This window comes from Hippoglossus hippoglossus, chromosome 13 (genome assembly GCF_009819705.1).
Source record: "Hippoglossus hippoglossus isolate fHipHip1 chromosome 13, fHipHip1.pri, whole genome shotgun sequence".
Taxonomy (NCBI): Eukaryota; Metazoa; Chordata; class Actinopteri; order Pleuronectiformes; family Pleuronectidae; genus Hippoglossus; species Hippoglossus hippoglossus.
Genome location: NC_047163.1, coordinates 25,914,393 through 25,932,612, shown reverse-complemented (window position 1 = coordinate 25,932,612; position 18,220 = coordinate 25,914,393). Strand labels below are relative to the sequence as shown.

Below are 18,220 nucleotides of genomic sequence, written 5' to 3'. Positions count from 1 at the left end.
CCTCTAACCATCATTAAAAATGTCAAATGATTAAAAGCTGCTGTTCATAATCCCCCTCTCTACTCCTCTGTCACTGATGGGACATCTTCTTCCAGCTCAGCTGGCCCCTTTTTTTTTTCATCGTGTTGAACATGTTGAACTGCACTCCCAAGTGTCTGTGGGCTAAATTGGAATTGCACCTCTTTTTCCGCCAACTGATTATCCTTTTCCATAACAGTGGATAATAAAACGACAAGGCAAAGCAGAGTTGTATTGGCAGTACAGCCGATTCTACTTAATAGCTGTGTGCTATTGTCCATTCCACAGTCAGGGGGTTTAAATAACTTTCATATTCAAATTTGATTCTAATTAGGTCTATAAGGCAATATAAGTTCACTCTGCTTGTTGTTCACTGACTGACTGGACAGATGTGACAGAAGAAGTCAGGAGCTCAGCCGATCATGTGAGGATTCACATCAGGTCTGGACATGTCATGAGAATAAAACGGCTGTTTGTTTTTGTATATCCGAGGGTGTGTCCAGGTTGGGCTTTAAATATGGCTGCCGCTAAGAACTGTGGGGCGGCATGTTGTCATTTCCTTTCATAAAGGATGGTCCAATGTGTCCTATGCTAAAGGAGATAAGTTAGGAAGCAGTGCAGCTCCTTTCCTTATCCTTTAGAGAATTTGAACAGCTAATATATAGGGAGGCAGCTTAAATACTTCAGTATTTTTTCACTCAGAAAGATTCCTAAGCAAAATGGACCATTAGAATGTGCATGTGTGTTGCTCACACCGGAAGGCAAAATGTTTTATGCCTGTTGCAGTTGGTCACACTGGAAGATGGGGGGGTAAACTGACCATTGTAAAGAGGAGATGATATCGTTTGATGGCACACATTCTACAATAGCTATTTGACCATCTGACGAGCACTTCTAATGGCGCATACTGGCTGCTTGGGGTTAACTACTCATGAATATTAGGTGGAAAGTCATGAATTACCCAAACATTTTTTATTTGACCTTACTTAACTTTACTTAACCTTATCTATCTTATCTTTTAATATCTGCTTATTCAAGAAATCTCTGTGTGACTGTGGAATACATATCTCAAGAACCATTAATTGAATCGGCTCCACACTTGGCATGTGTATTGCTAAAGGCCCAAGGAAGTGCAGTGTTGAATTTGGTGTGATTTGGACACGTGATCCGGCAGCTGCGACTAATCAACGCAAGTAACGTTGACGATCATGACGAGGTCTATCCAAGACATGGCAACTGGGTGCTGCATAATGAGTTGAGCTTCAGCGAACTTTAAATAAACAGGTGAACAGCTCTTTGTGGATCACTGGTGGGATGAGTCCATCAGTTGGTCTTTACCTGCTCATTTACTGCAGGTCACTTTAAAGTTTCAGAAAGAAAGTTGCAATACCACAGGCCAAGCAAGCAGACCATTCCAAACAGGCAGGTCTGTAACTGGCACTGCACTAGTTGTATTTAATTAAAGATATAAAAGTGTTTATTGTAAAGAAAGCTACACCGATACTGAGGAGTACTTCATCTGTGGTTATCTGTTAGTATGGTGATTTCTACATTCAGATTTTTTTGTTTCCATGCCAGCTCACTACAGCAGCTCACTGACTGTCACTGGATGTGTGTGGGCAGAGTGGGAGGAAACAAGTTGCGATGGGCAATGGAGAGAAGACTACTGTGTAAGCCATCCTGCTGTCTTGTTAGACCACACACTATCAGGGCCTGGATATTAGGTAGTTAGGTGTGTTTGCGCGCGTGAAATAGTCTACATGTGTATTTGTTTTTTTTCACGGGGTGGTAATTTGGATTGCACTCTGTTGTCACCATATCTAAAACAGTGGATCACTTTCACAGCCATTATATTTACATCTTAGTTAAAAAAAAAAGAAGGATCCTATTTGAACTATAGTTTGTTGCCACACAAATGTTGTCATGGGTGCTCCTGGGATTATAGACAGTACGCTTTCATTAGTTAAATTTTACACTTTTTTTAATGTTACGTAAAGTTCCCTAATGAACTCGATACCTTAGGGGTTTTTGAGGAGCTGATGCTTTGGTGTTCTGCGTTTCATTTAATCAGCGTGAGAATCCACAAAGCCCCATTGATAACGGATTAATTTTACAACTTTTATCCAAACGAGCCCTGCAAAAGCCCAGCACTGCTCTCTTTGCCAAACATTCCCCAGTTGATAATTTGAGAGTATAATTATCGTGTGTGTGTGTGTGTGTGTGTGTGTGTGTGTGTGTGTGTGTGTGTGTGTGTGTGTGTGTGTGTGTGTGTGTGTGTGTGTGTGTGTGTGTGTGTGTGTGTGTGTGTGTGTGTGTGTGTGTGTGTGTGTGTGTGTGTGTGTGTGTGTGAGTAAAGAGAAGAACTTAAGACTGGCAGATCACATAAATCAAAGTTGTCCCTTAGGCTATACATGCAAATGTTTTCAATCTATTGAGTTATTGTTTTTTTAATCACTTTGTGTGTTAAAGATATGTGTACTAATTCATTAAAATCCTAAAAATTACAAGACCTATTTTGTATATTGTTGACTTGTGTGCTTACATTATTCAAAATGTGTTTAACAATTTTCAAACCCAGAGAAAACTCAAATTTGTAGGTGAGTGGACTTTTTATTTTGGTCGCCATTAATTGGGTAATTGCTTTACCCATGGCTTTGCCTGTCTCTGCGATAACTATAATACCATACCTCATCCATGAACATGAGTTGTGCCTGACTTGTTTTAGGTAGGTGTTGTGGCAATGGTGGTGAAGGCATCTCCCAGGATGCTTGAGGATATCATCAAACTAGGTCTTTTATCGTTTTAGTTGAAATCCCCCATAGTGGTTGAAGTTACATTGAAACAATTTTTCTCATGTTTTAAAATCTGCTATCTCTTCAAAAATGTTCACTCGGGAGACTGAATTTTTTTTACACGCGTTTTGAGATGTTGGACCACAGCGGTAATGTTAGCGCTGCTGCTGCAGCACTTCTGTGCCTCATCTGTCTGAAATGCTCTCTGGACTTGAATACATCATCCTTACTTGCAGTCTACATATATTCTACTATGAGATAGGGTGTGGTAATAAAACGATTAAGATAATTAGCGCGATAAAACTTTTCCTTTATGGAAATATAAGACATGGTCGATAGAACTCATTCCATCCATGTTTTGACCGACAACACGAACAGCCAATGGCAATGATAATAGCGACACGCTGAACCAATCATGTGGCTGGAATAGAGTTACAGCCATGTCAGGTTAGGTTGACTCACAAAGCAGAGTGTAGGAAGAGCAGCAGCACAAATGCTAATGTTTGGGCTCCTGCATAGAGGTGGACGACTCTGCATCGATGGAGTGACTGAACATAATCGATTAATGTTTTCCGCCACGTTCATTGTTTTAGTGGTTTTCCACCGCTGAATAATTATAACCAGCTCTGCTTCAGGACAGACGCTCATTAAAGGTCCGGTCGTCTTGTGTCAGAGTCTCTGTCGGAGTCTGTTTCCTCCTCACTCCCCCCCACTCACTTTACACTTTAACAATAAACACCATCACAATTTCAAGTTAATAGGACGTGTACAGGACTGACTTTGTTTGTTTGAGGTGCTTTGAAGGCTATGAGACACATGTTTAAACCTGCTTCACAAGACGTAACGTGACGCACACTGTCAGGACACACGTACACTCCTGCAGACAAGTTCTTCCCTGCAGATTTTGACTCAACGCAGTGTTTTAACTTCATTGTTGCAGAGGAAGTGACGCCCCATTTATCCAGGACCATGAATATGAATTCAGCAGGTATATAGATATTGACGGATATTAAAATATTTCCCAGCCCTACTATGAGTGTACATTATCTAGTAGAGTAGTGTGTGTGCTTATGCAAGTGACTCAAAAGCAACTTTTACTCCACAGTTCTCGGAACCCACGAGAATTGTTGCATAAATTTTTCTTATCACCAACTAAAGTTTCCAATGACAGACTGGGGGATGCCCCCCACTGGCATTTTAATGTTTGAAGAGAAGGCATCTGAAAATTTGATGAACATTAAGATTGCACAGGCTCATGAATATTCAGAAGTGCAGAGCCCCTCCCCCATCCTTGTCTCTCTGTTCCTTTTCTTGTCTTCCTTAGTAACTTTCCTATTTTGAGTTGTTTCGTTTTGGCCTGCATTTCAACTGGACCAAAACAAACAGGTTTCCTCAGGAGAACAACCTCCAGTTGTAGTGGCACTTAACATGTATAATGCAAAACATAATGTCAGAGCATCGTTTTTAATTGTGCCGTTGAGTGTTCAGTGCTGGAGATCATTAAGGCTCCTTGGCCTCTATCTCTCAAAATAACTGGTTAACTCAACTAGTTAAATAATACAACACTCTTCCTCATGTGTCCCTGCATCGTCCTGATCGAACATTTGCTGTTTTTCTCCACAGGAAACACCCAGAGTTTTGATACTGTGACCTGCACACTGTTCAATCGACAGAGATGCACTTTTCTCAAGACACCTGCACTCAGATGGATTAACAGGTTAGCTTTCGATCCCACACCCAACTGTGCTCATCCACATTACCAACTCCAGCCATGCTCTTCCATGTACACTCACGCTTCAGAAGTCGGTCAAAGCTAAACATTGTGTTAAATGATATTGGTGTGGACGGAAGGATGACTGTCTTCATTCAGTGAAGACTTGAATACACAGTGACCACAGCAAAGGAAAGTGATAATGAAGTGTCCCACAGGTGATGAGAGGTAGTGGATGGTAAATGATGTGAGGACAGATCTGACTGATTTCCCTGATCTACCTCACATTCTGAACCCTGCTGTGGAAACCTGATCAGACTGGTTTTGGGTTACCTGTAGACGCAGAGAAACTGATCCAAAGCAGTTGCTAAATATTTCATCAGGTCCTAGAAAAAAGAAGCTGATATGTAGGCCAGGCTTGGAGAGTTTTGGCTAAGGTTTCAACCCGTGGAAGCATACAACGCTAACCTAAGTGCCAAACTTTAGAATTGTAATGCAGCATGACCCAGGTGCAGGTTGAGCCGTGTCTTTGTATTTGTGTGAGAATGAAAGCTTCAGAATTTTAAATGGTTACCTTTGCCAAGGAGGTTATATTTTTGTCTGCGTTTATTTGTCTGTCGGTTAGCAGGATTATTGTAAATCTACTGGATAGATTAACAGGAAACTTGAGGGAAGGATGCCGTATGGGTCAGGAAAGAACTCATAAAATTTTGGTGCAGATCCAGGGATTTCTTTTTTCACCTTTAACGTATCGAGATAAGGTGTCTTTGAACATTTTGGTTGATTTCTCTGAAAAATTGTTTGACTCTTGATTAAAAAAACTAAAACATATGTAGGGGGTAGGAATGCAGATCCAAATATAAATCGGTGTCTAGTGGATCTAAATGTGTCTTCATAGGAGGTATGCTTTATTTCAGCCGAGATGTGGCCACAACTAGAGGTTTAGAAGCCTGTAACTACCACCGGTTTGTAGCTGAGAAATGTAATGTGGCCATAGTAATAAGGTTTGTTCTAATTTAAGTGGACTATTGGGCCTGAGGAATGCGCTCTACCATGTGCAATACTAGCTTCATATGCTTTTGGGATTTTGTTACTAAGATTAGAAAAAAATCTAGTAGATTTAAGACCACAAAACTTGGTGGAAGAATGAGGTGTGGGTCAGGGAAGAGCCCTTTATATATTTGCCTGAGCCTATTAGACTACAAGCAGGATATACACTGAACAGGTTATTTATTATCACATGACTAACGTGAACATACTGTACATGATCACCTTAGAATTGTATTTGTTTTTGAGCTTGTGAAAGAGGCGCTGATTCAACTCACTTGCAAAATCTCAGGTTGTTTCATAACATTTTTCTGTATATTGTCAGAATTACCTTACATGGTTGCTTCATCATAAATATTTGTTTTCATTGTATTGCAATCCAATACAGCACAACCACAGAATGAAACGTCAAATCTAAATCTTTTGACACCAAAATTAGTGGATACATGCAGGTTCTTGAAACACAGTTAAACCTGCTAAAAAGTCGGTTGACTCCTTATCTATTGCCAGCAGAGGAGTTCGGCCCTCTGCCTTTTTCCCCTAGTGCGTCATGAGCGATGTCACGAACACACCGAAAATGTATTCTCCCTTTCGTTGTCTTGCCAAATTCGCGTTTTTGCCTGGTTGTCATGTTTCCATCACTGCCGTTTGGAGCCACAGCTGAATAAATCCCACGTCTCCTGCAGTAATTTTACCAAGGGGTGAATGCTGATTTAATCTATTATATTTGCACACAAAAGCCAGATATTATTGATTATTTTGACGAAAGTTAATATAGAATAGAACTTTCTAGATAAGCTAGTATTTCTCTTTTATTGTTTTGTTTCTGTTTTCCTGCGTGGTTATTTACTGCGTCTGCAGCTCTAGTCAACACCGTGCAGCAACAACAGGTCTTATCTCTGTGAATGAACTGACTGTGAATAGCCATACAACTTGAATTTCCTTCTCTGGAAACTCAGTTGAGTTAAGGTGAACTCACTGACCCTTGCTACTATGTCTCCTTAATTTCCATATTAATTGATTGGAGAGCGCACAACAGACCCTGCAGCTATCGTGATAACCAGAATAGCATCAGACTTGTTGCACAAGTATGTCATGTTATGCCCTCACAATAATATAAAACTTAAGCAAATCAACATATAACTTAACATCATACAACTCTTTAATCTGTTTTACGGTTGCAGTTATTTAGATGTTTTTAAATGGAAATGTTTACAGGTATTAATCTTGTACACTGCTTACACTATGGATGTTTTCAGTGTCTAATAGAGATGTTCATCTAGTTTCTCTGTATATTTAATGATATAATAATTTAAAGTTCATTAGGTAATGCTACTTGTTGTGTTCGTTCTGATCTGTTCATTGAATCTAAAACATAGACTTTCCTCATTACTTCCAGTGTCTCACCCCGACAGGTGCTCGTATTCATTCATATTTGTACAGAGTGTCATAACATTGAACGCTGAGTATAGAGCTGGGAGAAGTTTCAGAATGAAGATTGGTCATAGTGATTGAAACTGTTAAGAGATAAACGATGCAATGCCAGTGTGTACTCACAGTGGTGTACCGGTTTGCATGAGTTCAGGGCCTGAGCTCACTGATCAATTCCAAACAAGTCAGTTAGTGCACCACCAGCAAATTATCACATTTGAGAACCAGAAAGCATCAGATGGTTTTATTGTATTTATTTTTAAATACATTGATTCGACGAATCAATTATCTGCATATAATGATCAGTACTGCACCCAGCAAATCCTGTTAATGCAGTTGAATGGTGTGCACACTCAATCAGTTAAATCTTGAAATTATGAATCTTTGCTGTCACATTCATAATAATATCATCAATGGCAATAGTCTATAAGCACAATCTTCCTTAGTGATGTTAAAGGTCAACAGAGAGGCTGCTGCATATCCCAGAGTGCACTGAGATAAAGAAGGAAATATAGAAACATGAGGCTGTAAACACCTATCAGCAATGCTTATTAATGGACTGTGGGAGGAAACCTGAGGATTCAGAGAAAATCTATGGAAACCATAATGTCAACATAAACTCTACACAGAAAGGTGTGAGGTGTGGGTGCAAGTCAATGTTGAAGTCTTAAAATTTAGATAAGTTAACCATGAATGGGAATATCATAATTGTTTGGTGGAATTAAAATAATTTGGTTGCCGTGTAAAAATTGCTTGGTTTACTTTCAGATCACACTTCACAATGTAAATATGTATTCTCACAGTGTGTATAAGAAATGGATTCTCAGAGGGTTAGCTTTGGCCTCTATACTTCCAACACGTGGTTGCCAACAGATTCTTCCCAGGGTAAATGGAGACATGGAGACGGCCAACTGCTGCTCATCCACAGCCGCTGGGCGTGTCTTTGTCTGAAGAGCAGGAAGTCATTTGGGCAAATAGGTCTGTTATTGACAAGCTTCACTGCCTCAGCTGACTAGACTCTTTGATCTGCACACTTTTAGGTCTGCTTCCATCGACTTCAGACAAAAGGAGGATGGATGTATTTTCATCACAGTGCAGTTTATGTTCATGCAGTTTCCATACCGATTCCTCATCTGGACTTTGTGTATAAGCTGATACCATTTACAGATTCCATACCAGTGCATTAAAAAAATCAACTTGTATAAGATATGTAACAGCTTTATGCTACTAACCCTGTATGTACAATTGTATCATTATATGACCTGTCTCAGGCTAAACCCTTTGACAAACATATGCATACAGAGAATGAATGCGATAGACTTTTTTAATTATCTAGTTTGACAGTCCTAACTGAAAAAGAACAAAAATAAATTATGTATTTGGCAACACTAGTGCCACAACCTGAAACTGATGTCTTGTAATCACATGCTGTGATTCTTGTGGCACTTTCCAGTGTGAAATATTGTCAAATTGTTGACATTTTAGCTAGTTCCGGCTAACGCTACTGAAAATAACTATTGGAAATAATTTTTTCTTTGCTACTCTAAAAACAGTACTTGCCAGTGGCAGTGCAGCGCAACTGCTGTTTTGGTGCGGTGAAGACGTGATTTCCGGAAAAAGAAAATTGCTAAAATACTTAAAGACATTATAATGTGGTATCAGTACATAGATTTGTGTACTAATGCCCAACCTGGCATTTTTGGCAGTATTGGAGACATTTCTGGTTCTGGAATCAAAACCTCTCTAATTTCCGTTGAGGGTTAACTTTTGCCAAACAAATCTCACCAGATGTATCAATTGGCTCTCTGAAATGTAGCTAAAAGTCCTTAGATTGCGTAATGATTTTACGTAGTTTTGTTTGACCTAATATGCATACGTCACAGGTTGGATAATTAGTGTGGTGTGTAAAACGGGTGGGGATGATGGTTATTTTTATTTTTACATGAACCATAACTAATTGACCTTCTCTATATTGTAGATGGGGATGAATGGTCTTTTCGAACATAGCTACGGAGTTTTCTTAAGGACTTTTCTTTTAGCCAACTTACATTTACAATCCCCCTGTCTTTTTCTTTTGACTTATTCATGAGTGAAATTTATCCTTATCACCCTATTGCTGTTTTCTTGCCAATTTACCAACTTTTCTGTGTCCTAACAATCGATTGGCTGCCTATCTGTCCTGTGTAAGCTGTTAGTGGTGTTCTCACAATGCTTTTTATCCTTGAATGACTTTGCCGTGTACCTACCCACAAACACGTAGACATGTATTGAATGCAGTCTGGGTGCACTCTTTCTGATCCCTTCTTGAGGTCACTCCGCTTCTTTCTGCACTCCATATCAATACCAGGCCACATCAAAACAAGGTAGTCCTCGGGCAAGCAGCAGCAGCCTTCAGCATGGATGACTGTTGTTGAATCAATTATGAATGTGATGAGTGTGCAGTTTTTGTACAGCGAAAGCTCCAGTGTGGTTTTTCCCGCTTGAGTTAATTTGAGCAAAGTCATATTGAGTTAATGTGCATGGATTTCAGCATGCAACACTTCCAAGGCGGAAGAGTGCAAGCATGCACAGAGGAATGCTGTTGTTTGCTGAGAAGGGGATAACAAGTAAGAGGAGGGCTTTCTTGTCTCCCATGGGAGAAAGATGAGGGATAGAAGCATTTATACATCAGAAAAGAGTGGGGGATGGTGTCAGAGCTGAAGAGAGTGGAAGAGAAAGAAGGCTTTGGTGGGGGGGGTGGTACCTTGTATCACACAAGCATATCTTATTCTCAAAAACCGCATCTTTCTGCTGGGCTTAACTCATTTAGAGCTGTCATCAGCCGCTGTAATCGGCGTCGCTACTGATAATGTGTTGACATGTGTTGACCAGCACATTGTTTTAGTTTCTCTAAAACAATTAAATGTATTATTACAACTTCTACTTCAGTATCACTATGTAATTGCTGTCATGACCTCAGCCACTTTTGGCTCCAGTCATTAGTCATCATTTACCCATAAGTGACAACGTACAGATGCTATTCTGGACAATAGCCTACTAGAAAAGGCTAAATTATTATCATTAGCCTTGTCTGTTAATTAGCAGGGAGAGGTTTATTAGCTGAAGAGATCAGACCACACAATTTACCCAATCTACTTCACGACTTGATTAGATAGATTTTTGTGAAGTGAAATATACATTATATATTAAATAGTATATAATTAAACTATGTTCTCTCTAATCAGATGTTAGTAAAAATGAGCTAGTGTATATTCAGCACGTGTGTACTGTTGTAAAGGTTAAAACCTTAATCCCTAATACTTAAACCAGCAAAATCACACGCTAGATTTTAGACAGAGAACCAAGACTATAGATCAGGGGTCGGCAACCTTTTTGACAAAGTGCCAATGTAAAATTAGTGTGCCATATCAACATTATTTTTAACATTAAGGTTTATTATTGAACCACATTAATATTTCCAACAGACATGTCATTTTATTCCATCCATATTGGCTATATATATAGAACAACACTTTAAAGAAACATGTTTATCTCATTATGATTGCAATAATAAGTTTGTCATTAACCCCACCAACCACACTCATATTCAGAATTGCGAAAGCTTGCTTCAACATGGTTTTTGGCAGTGGCAAAGACTTTGAGAGAGTTGACTTGTTTCCCATACCTGGACACTGCACGTTAGATTGATTCTCCCATGTCTACCTGATCTTTGAAACTTCTTTCGTGCGTTGATTCAAAGTGGCGCTTAACACCGGACGTTTGGCAAACAATATTTTCAAAACATAACGTGCACACAGCACGGTCCTTATGAAAGCCATAGTCTTCTGCCCATGAGGGCTGAAATGTCCGTGCCTTCGGTTTTTTAGCTAGCGGGGTTGCCGTCATCAATACACCTGAACGGCTGCACTTCACCGAGATTAATGTGGGGGAAATGCAAGCAGCGCCGGCTGGGAGGCTTATTATTTAATGGCGATTTTGCATCGAGCCTATGGTGCATTACTGGCACCTAGTGGCTGGGAGGTGTTAACATCAATCAAGCTAAATAATACAGGCTGCGTGACGGCAAGACCTTTGAACATTTCTTTAATAAGAAATCTCCTGTGTGCCAATGATTATGGCGCATTGGCACGCGTGCCTAAGGTTGCTGAGCCGTGCTATAGATTTAGTACAAAACAGGAAAGATTTCTAAAGAGCTGGTGTTTTCTGCAGCGCTCTTTCTTGACTGGTCCTCTGTCTACTCTCCAAGTCAGCAGAGAAAATTGGTCATTAGCTGTTAGTTTTCGAATTTGGTGTGTGTCAACATTTCTTTCCACCGTTTTCTAGAGGCACACAGTCGGTGCGTCTGTGAGAGAGTGGGTGGTTTTGTGCTGCTCGGGAAAGACTTGGAGCGTGCTCCACACTAAGCCCTCCCCTCCTCCCTCCTCTCTTTCTCACCCTCTCTTCCCTCCTCCCTCCCTCCAGCAGCTGTTTTCCAGTCTTAGCTGAGAACTGGAGCCAAGCTGTTTTTCCCCATCCTCGCGTCACAAGCAGGAACTCACCGACCTACCAACAAACACAAACCGACACACACACTCCTTTTTTTCTTTTTTTTTCCTTGTCCGTCTGTGCCCTGTCCCACACATCTGGCTGTTGACTGTGTACCAACCTCATTTTGGACTAGAGACTGAGGAGCAAGTATTCCCACTCCTCTACTTGGCGGCTGAGATTGCGTGTTCACATTGCTGTGTGAGAGCCGCCTGACTGTTTGGGGAAATGCTTTCATGGTAAGATGTCTCTCTTCTCACAGGCCACGTCTGTCTCCTGACCTCTTGTGATTTCCTTCAGTCTGTGACATTTTCTCTGGTTTCCCGTCTCTCTCTATTGGCAGGACTGTTGCTGGGCTTCTCCCATACCGACAGTTTATCAAAGTCTTTTTGTCTGGGTTCTTCCGTGTTGTCAGGCAGTTTGAGTGTCCCAGAAAAGTCTTGAAATCAATGACAACTTCAAAGCTGTTAAGTTCTTTTTTTGTTAGAAAATATAGGTTTTTGATGGAGTTAAAGTGTAGTGATATTTAAATTTTAAAGGCCCCTACTTTCCATACTTACAAAATTGGCTTCTTATCTGTAGTGTCTACTTGTTTGTAGTTACATTTTTCATGTTTGGGTCGGCATGTATAAAGTACGAACTGGGTGTTCAGCTACAGTTCGTCCAGCCAGTCCTCCTCAGCACGGCTATAGCCAGCATTAGACCTCCAGTGTAGTGTTTCACACACGTGCGCGTCTGAGAGGTGGGAGAGTGAGTCATAACTGAAGACTTTCTGTTTTGTGTCACTCTGCTTACACATGAAGCCTGTGCTAATTACACGTTAATAAAAACTTAAGAACTGTGGTTGACCTTATCTGGTCTTCCAGTTTTTGCTTTTTATAATAATCATCACAACCTTGACATAATTTATTATAAATCTACTGCGGGTAACAACATATACACAAGTTTTGTACAAATCCCAATAGATAAGATGTTGTCATTTAATAATGGCTAATAATGTTCCTCTCAAATACACATGCTGTAGTCTAGTAGATTTAACCTGCTAAATAATATGTTCAAAGGCAACAACAGCACTTAAAGATAGGGTTGGTAATTTGTTTCTGAAATATATTTGTTGAAATCCTCTTCACGTCACCATTAGAGGTGTGCATCTTTACTAGCCTCATGATTCGATTACGATTCAGCAGTCAACGATTCGAACATCGATGCATTTCAATGTATCCCATCCACAATTTTCTATATTACTGCACATAACTGCTTTTTCATCAATTAATAAAATCACTCAGACAAACATGAACTCCCGTTTTATTTAGAATGTGCTTAGAAAATATTATCTATTGTTATTTTAATTGTGCCGGACAAGGACAAACTCTGATTACAGCATTTACTGTATCAATGTGGCACCACCTGGCCCCCCTTGGCAGCACCACTGCACTGAGGTGCATTACTGCGCTGGTCAACAAGTGACTCTGCTCCTCTGATGTTTTCTGATCACTCACACTTAGAACTGCTCTTTATAAAAACCTGCTGAATTCATATTTATGTTCCTGGATAAACAGGGCGTCGCTTCTTCTGCAACAATGACGTTAAAACGCTGCACTGCGTCATAAGTGCGGAAAGAACTTCTGTCTGCAGGTGTGTGTGTGTGCGTGTGTTTTTGCACGTTTCTGTTACTCTTCAGAAGAACTGATGATCACTAATCAATGATTTCGGATCATGACTCCGGATAGTTCCAGTCACTTTAAACCTGATGTCCTGACTTTGCGCGTCACGCTACATGTGTCCCATAAACTCTGCAGCGAATCAAACAAACACAAAGTAAAGTCCTGTGCGTGTCCTAATAATTTGTGATCAGTGATGGTGTTTATTGTTGAAGTGTAATGTGAGTAGGGTTGCAAAATTCCGGGAATATTCAAAGTTGGAAACTTTCCATGGGAATATACGGGAATAAACTGGAAATTTTGTGGGTAATTTATACTAACTGTATTTACCTTGTCATATACAGATATAAATATAAACATTTTGTTTTGTCATAAGCTGATTTGAGCCCTGAGGAAACTTTCGGCACTTGACTATATGCTTCTGCATCTTTGTGGCATTCTTAACATAGGTCTTTGCACAGTACTTGCAAATGTACACAGCCTTTCCTTCTACATTGGCTGGGGTGAAATGTCTCCACACATGAGATAGTGCACGTAGCATTGTTCTGTAGAATAAGATGAGAAAAAAGCTTGTAAAAAACACTAATGCAATGCCAGAGATATAAATAGTTAGCTAAACAATTGGAATCGTCTTTAAAAATATTTTACAATTGATGGATAAATGAATAGAAATAGGCTAGATGAACAATCCTCAATCAGCATGCTAATATATTTTTCCCAGTAATATCATCAAAACTTCCCTGACTAGTCCTTGGGCTAATGCAGTAGTGTGGCCTAAATAGCCCTGCTGTAGTGTGCAGGATGCTGGGAATTATCTGTGCATGTGATGGAGAAATGCACAGTGCAGGGTTGAAATTCAACGTGCAGCGTGTGCTGCATTCCATACATCTTTAAAATAGAGTTTTGAATGACATTTTTATTGCTCAGCGTTTAATTTGCACCAATTCTTTTTTTCAAAATTCCCGAGCTTAACTTCCCATGGATAGTTTCCGGAAAGTTTCTGGAAATTTACCGGAAATTGTCCGCCCCTTTGCAACCCTAAATGTGAGCGCAGGTCAGAGGAGGAAACAGAGGCTGACACAGGACGACCGGACCTTTTAATGAGCGTCTGTCTGATCCTGAAGCAGCAGCGTTATAATTATCCAGCGGCGGGACATCGCTAAAACAATGAATGTAGCGGAAAACGCGAATCGTTTGTTCTGGCACTGCATCAATGCAGAGTCGTCGAAGTCCGCATCGTGATGCACCTAAGAATCAATACATATCCACACCTCTAGTCACCATAGCCATCAATAAATTGCCAGATGAAAAAAAGAAATAAGCTGGTCTCTGTGGCCCTTGCAATACTTTAATAAACACAACCAATCATTTCATTCAGACCAAATGTCATTGGCTTGCGTCGTCCTTCATGTTTTCAAAAATTAAAAATACAATAAACAAGCCGTGGTTGTTTCAACAGAGGAGATTGTGTAGCCGGTTGCGAACATGGAAAAGCAGTGGAGAGGATAAAGAGGGCTGAGTGAAGCACTCATTTGCTAGTTCCAGTGTGTAGAAATGGACGATAGTATTCATAGTTATGTTCTCACCAGTATATTATTTATCCAAGATAAGATTTTATTTTTTATTTTTGGCTAAGGACGCAGAGACCACGGACCGCTCCGCGGCTGGGAGAAGGCGAACAGCCCGGCCGCATCGTACCAAGTCGGGGGCAGACACCACGGATCCATCTAGTGTTAATTTGGGGTCTTTTCATACATGTTTGGACTGAAAAGTAATTTTTTATACATTTCTTAGCAACTCTGTCAGAAATTTACTTTTACTAACAATCTGCTGCTCTGTTCATGTTTGGACCCACTTGTACAGACACTCGGAACTCCTGTCTAGAAAAAACTGCTGAAGTCTCCCTCTTAGGACAAATGCATTCCAAGGCTGACTGCTGTCTCACATTGCCTTTCCTCTTAAGCTAAATGTTGCTCTTAAACCTAACCCCACTCTACAGCCAGCTGACCACTTGCATGCTCATAAATATTACCACTTTATCTTAATTGTAAATGTGAAATGACAAGTTTTGCTCAGGTGTGTGTGTGTGTGTGTGCGTGTGTGCGTGTGCGTGTGTGTGTGATATTTTCACACCAAGGGAAACATAACTGGAATAAAAATCTGTCTAAAGGTCACACTTATTGTTCAGTTAGCATACATATTGCCATCTGTTTATCTGCCCATTTATTGTCTGTAATTGTTGCTATGCTCGCCTGCCAGTTTTTCATTGTCCCAGTGAGAGGTTGTGTACACGCTCATACCCATGTCGTCATTGCCACCAGCTGATTTTTCTGGTGCCGGTGTGCAGATAAGAGTGTGTGCGTTTGACTGATACTTCAAAGTCACCGTGCATGCGTGTGTTTTAAGACTGGCTGTGCGTGTTTGATATGCTAACAATGGTTGTCGCGCTCCCAGCGGCCTTCATGTCACTGCCTTCCTTGCTCGAAATAACAAGTTTGTGCCATGGATTCTGGTCAAGTTGCATATTCAACAGTCGCAGCTCCGCCTCGCAGATCTACTCCCAGAGCTTAGGAAAATCACTAGGCTGATCCTTTTTATTTATTTATTTTTAAAGAAGTGGGGCAGATAAATTGAAGTCAAACATGATGGCGATGGTGCCGAGATTGTCTTTGGGTTTTGTACTGGATAATCTCTTCCACTAAACTGGGCTTTCTTAATCTAGAGAAGTGTTGGAATAAACTGCACTTTATATCCCCATTTTCTTACACTATTTTCCCCACTCAGGTTTCCCACTTTGACCCATCACTCACCTGCCCTATGTGTTTTCTCTCCTCCTTAATCACTTCTTTCAGCTTTCCACTCCATCACATCCCTCTCTGGCTTCTCCTCGCCTCATTTCTTGACTCCTAATCAGCTCTGACCTTCCTCCCAGACAGCTTTTCTTCAGTCCCTTCACTAACCTATTTAATTTAAAGAAAGCAGCTGCAACAATACCACTCCAGGTGATGCTCGGTGAAAGCGTGAGGTCGTTTTTTGTTCCGTACAAGTACTGCACATGCCAAACACCTGGATGTGGTAATGGAAACTGCAGTAACAGTTGGTGATAGCCTGCTCTTGAAGTTAATTTAGTTGTAATAATTTTTTTGAGTGTGCTACTTCAGTGCTTTCATTGAGAGTCACTTCATGGTTCTGATTGCGAGTGTGAAATCATCATCTACTCTTTTTGCCACATCATGACCTCAGCTCCTCATCCCATTTCCCTGTGCTGATTTAAAATGAATGACTCCTGGCTTTGTCTTCAGCATCATAAATGCTGTTGCATGGCAGCAGAACGACTCAACAAATGTGCTGAGTATTTTTAGGAAATACTTAAATGACTGTGGGGTGTCCACAGATGTTTTTAGCAGAGATGTCTCATTGCTAAGGTGAGGGTTGTCTGCGTGCATAAGAAGTGAATACACTTGCTTTATACAGGGCATACATTTGATGTCACCAAGTTAATTGATTAGGGCTGCAGCTAATGGGTATTTACAACATTGATGGATCTGTGGAAGTTTTCATGATTAAGCATGCTCACTTAAGGGAATTTAGACCATCTTTCACTATTTTCTAACATTTAACACCACAGTGGCATCTTTAGGCTAAATCCATACTGCTACATTTGTTTGAAATATCAGTTCAAACTAAAACGATCTGTCCACACAAGGGTTTTGGCCCTGTATCACTTATAATCACTGGCCGTACTTGCATGCCTGAAAATGCATTTCATGTGACCATTCATGTACACTGGGCATGCACGTTCCAGTGTAAATAGAAAGGCCTGCGTATGCTTGAATATTAGCTTGTCTCTTACGCATTTAAGCTGTTGTAGCATTTGGCAAACACAAAAGGGTCAGCAACACCGGTTATTGAAAAATCCATGTTGTGTTCTACACTTGTAGTGAAGGCTAATGCTCTTTGTTTTCTTCTGGAAAGGAGTCATGTGATAGGAGCCTGACAATCGGCGAAGCCTACGTCATGACTGAAATGATCCAATCAGCAAGCGATTGTGAGAGTCTACATCATAGTTTTAAAATATTTGTTTCTGGCCCTTCACACTGGCCATACACCTCCCCCAGAGTTATTAAACTAGAACATGGTTTCGAAACTTCTCCATTGTAGCAGCTCTAAAACTCAGAGGTAGTGTGGACGCCTGCCGTGTCCATAGTAAGTTGATGGGTTTAAAAGCTAAAACGTAGTAGTATGGATGTAACCTAAATTTGTTTTCATCCAACGGGCCAGTCCCCCAAAATATCCAGTTTAATTTAAAGTCCCCCTCCAGTAGCTTATTACACCCCTAAAACTCTTAAAATACCACATTTATGTTTGTCATGAGGAGCCTTTTACAGCTACTGAGCCCCACCCACATGTTGATAGGATTGGATTCTTAGGTTTGTGACATCACAAACCTTGGCTGTTTGAATCAGATTGGCATTTATTCAATGTCGTTTTTCGCTGGTGTCATGGTGTTGTCTGATTATCTCTAAAAATATGCCCTTTATCATGTAGGCTAATCAGGGCAAGGAGGTAGGTGTGTTTAAAATGTGGTCCGTCGCACTCTTCACTGGCTCATCTCAGAATTAAGTCACAATGTTGCATTTCACTCACTCACTCAACTGACATCTCTGACTCGCTACAGTTTAAAAGTTGATTTCTTGAAATGACGCCACAATATCAACACTGATAATCACATAATGATCGATACTTGTTCTGAAATGAGTTAAATCTTTCTTTTTAGAGCAGCACACGCATCCATCAGCTTGTCCCTCTTACTCTCTCGCTGACACACACAGACACACGCAAAACATTGTCGTCGGACATGTGTTAACTAAGGCTGTGTAAAAACAACAGAATTTGTAGCTCAATTTGGTTGGCAGTGCACAGCGCGAATGATGGAGACAGAGAGGAGCAGTAACTTACTTACAGAGCCGGTTAAAAACTAAAAACTTTTTCTATGGTCCAAACATGCATGAAAACACAAACAACTAGCGGACTTA

At 40.5% G+C, this 18,220-nt stretch overlaps 1 protein-coding gene across 4 annotated transcripts in view; it reads left to right on the top strand.

Moving 5' to 3' along the window:
• The window catches only part of LOC117772729 (SPRY domain-containing SOCS box protein 4-like), a 46,331-nt gene that overhangs the window by 9,425 nt on the left and 18,686 nt on the right, over positions 1-18,220 (top strand). For 3 of the 4 annotated variants that reach the window (XR_004615830.1, XM_034604096.1, XM_034604097.1), the window contains exon 2: positions 4,434-4,527. The gene's annotated coding sequence lies outside the window, so the exon portion shown is untranslated. Of the gene's footprint in view, positions 1-4,433; positions 4,528-11,496; positions 11,763-18,220 lie in introns of those variants that run through there. The other variant, XM_034604098.1, reaches the window with a different exon arrangement.